Source organism: Hordeum vulgare, chromosome 2H, assembly GCF_904849725.1.
Source record: "Hordeum vulgare subsp. vulgare chromosome 2H, MorexV3_pseudomolecules_assembly, whole genome shotgun sequence".
Taxonomy (NCBI): domain Eukaryota; kingdom Viridiplantae; phylum Streptophyta; class Magnoliopsida; order Poales; family Poaceae; genus Hordeum; species Hordeum vulgare.
Window position 1 is genome coordinate 254,606,965 of NC_058519.1, and position 3,109 is coordinate 254,610,073.

Here is a 3,109-nt window from a genome sequence, read left to right on the forward strand (position 1 = left end):
TTGGCTTGAGATCTTTGTAGTTTGGCATCATTTGGATCAATGTGCACACTTTTCATATTTTCCATCGAGATCTCTAAGTATCTTCTTGATGATGAATTTGTCGGTCATCTCTTCGCTTCCTAAGAGGGCAATCTCGTTGGTGATGGGAGCTAGCATAGAGTACATTTCAGCGACACCTTCACTATCCTTCATCTTGAACTTGTCAAGTTGACTTTGAAGCACATCCAACTTAGATTCTCTGACAAAATCAGTACCTTCGTGCATATCGACCAAAGTATCCCAAATTTCTCTTCCATTCACAAGGCGGGTGATTTTGTTGAATTCTTCACGGCATAGACAGTTGAAGATGATGTCGTAGGCCTGAGCATTGAGTTTCAACATCTCTAGTTCATCAATTTTCGCATCACGATCAGGTTCATGCCCTTCTCCAAAGAAGTTACCTTGCACACCAACACGAATAATAGTCCAAACATGAGGACTAAAACAAAGAATATGCATTTATATGTTATACTTCCAACTAGCAACATTAGTGCCAGCGAAATATGGACCTCCACGGTGATAGTTTCTTTCACTAGACGCCATACCCTCCTAAGTTGTGAAACCAATGCAATGGAGACCAAAGCTCTGATACCACTTCTAGGATCGAAAGTATGTCTAGAGGGGGGGGGGTTACTAGACTACTTAACAAGATAATTTTTTCCTTTTCTCAAATTTAGTTGAGAGGCGGCTTTGGCAGTTATAGCAAGTCAACTACACCCAACACATGCAGTTATAAGAGTGTAGCAGTGGAATGTAAAACATGCAAGTGTAAAGTAAATGAGTAAGGTAGGGAGATCAAATGCATAAGGTTGACACATCAATTTTTGGAATGGTTCCGATAGGTGGCCCTATCGTACGTCCATGTTAGTGGAGACTTCAACCCACAGAGGGTAATGGCTGCGAGTGTCCACGGAGGGTTCCACCCACAAGGGGTCCACTAAGAAGCGGCTCATGGTAGATCTGAGTGCTTCTCTATTCCACCACGGCTTCCACTCACGAAGGACTAGCCTTACTCATGGTAGATCTTCACGAAGTAGGCGAACTCCTTGACCTTACAAACATCTTGGTTCAACTACACAACATGAAGTACAAGGCTCCCAAGCGACACCTAACCAATCTATGAGGCACCACCCTCCAAAAGGTAATAGATGTGGTAGATCAATGAACTCCTTGCTCTTGTGCTTGTAAAAATAGTCTCCTCGACACAAAATCACTCTCTCACAGAATATGCATGTGTACGAGAGATTGATTTGGTGGAAAGTAGTTTGGGGAGGCTAGATATCAAGTTTCAAATGGTTGGATTGGAATATCTAGTCTCAACACATGAGTAGGTGGTTCTCTCTAAGAAAACGGATCTGGCAATGATGTGTGTGTTCTGAGTGCTTCTCCCACGAGTGAGAGGTGGGTGAACGGGTATATATGGCAGCACAAAATCAAACCGTTACACCTAAAGTGGAAAACTCGATGACACCGAAGTAATAAACTCGATGGTACCGATTCACACAAAGATAGTAACTTTTGAATCTCGGTGGGACCGATATACACAACTCGGTGGCACCGAAAAGGTGGCTAACAGCCAGATGGCCAAACACGGTGGTACCGATACTCAAACTCGGAAATTTCAATTTTGTGTACCGAGGCAACATAATGTTGGTCACCTAACTCGGTAGCACAAATATGGATTCGGTTGCACCGATTTGGTGGGAATGGCTAGGGTTTCTGTCTAAGGTCAAACTCGGTGGGTCAGAAATATGAAACTTGGTGACACCAAATTTGAGTATGTGGAATTGGAGAGAATGGTTATGTGGGAAAAATGACTGAGTATTTTGGTTCTAACTTTGAGCATTTTGTGCAATCTGTTCATTTTACTCCCTCACCCCCTTTTAATAGTATTGGCTTTCCTATGGACTCAAAAGTGATATCTCACAAATATAAAAAGAAGAGTCTTCTAGCTTGAAGCTTGAGCCAATCTTATTCCTTTCTTGCATCAAGGGGCATCTCCACATAAGCCTTTAGCCATGCCATCTTTTGAACTTTTCTGAAATATACTTGGAAAACATATTAGTCCAACGATGCATATGTTGTGATCAATTATTAAAACCACCCTAGGGAGCACTTGTGCTTTCACTTCCGTTGCCATAGATATTTGTAGTTTTGCATCATTTGGATCAATTTGCACACGGTGTCGTACTATCCATCCAAGGCTCTAAGAATCTTCTTGACGATGAATTTATCGGTCATCTCTTCGCTTCCTAAGCTAGCAATCTCATTTGTGATGAGAGCAAACCTAGAGTACATCTCAATGACTCCTTCACCATCCTTCGTCTTGAACTTGTCAAGCTGGCTTTGTAGCACATCCGACTTAGATTCCCTGACGGATTCGGTACCTTCATGCATATCAACCATAGTGTCCCGAATTTCCTTTGCATTCTCAAGACAACTAATCTCGTTCAACTCTTCGGGCATAGGCAGTTGAATAAAATGTTGCAAGCTTGAGTGTTGTATCTCAACATCTTCAATTCTTTTACAGTAGATTCATGATGTGGTTCCCTTCCATCACCAAAGAATTAACCTTGCAAACCAACAGGAACAACACGCCAAACGACGGGGCTATGACCAAGAATATGCATTTTCATCTTATGCTTCCAACTAGAAAAATTTGTACCATCAAAGTATGGACCTCTAAGGTGGTAATTTCCCTCACTAGACGCCATACTCTCTTAGGTTGTGAAACCAATGCAATGGAGACGAAAGCTCTGGTACCACTTGTAGGATCCAAAGTATGTCTTGACGGGGGGAGGTGATTAGACTACTTGACCAAATAAAAACTTAGTCTTTTCCATATTTTAGTTGCGGGGAAGTTTTAGAAATTATTGTAATTCAAGCACACCCTAACATACGAGTCTAAGAGTATAGAAGTGGAATGTAAGACATGCACAAGTAAATAGAGGGTAGGGATAGGAAGATCAAACACAAAGATTGACATGGTGATTTTTGGTATGGTTCCGATAGGTGGTGCTATCGTACATCCACGTTGATGGAGACTTCAACCCACGGAATCTAACGGCCA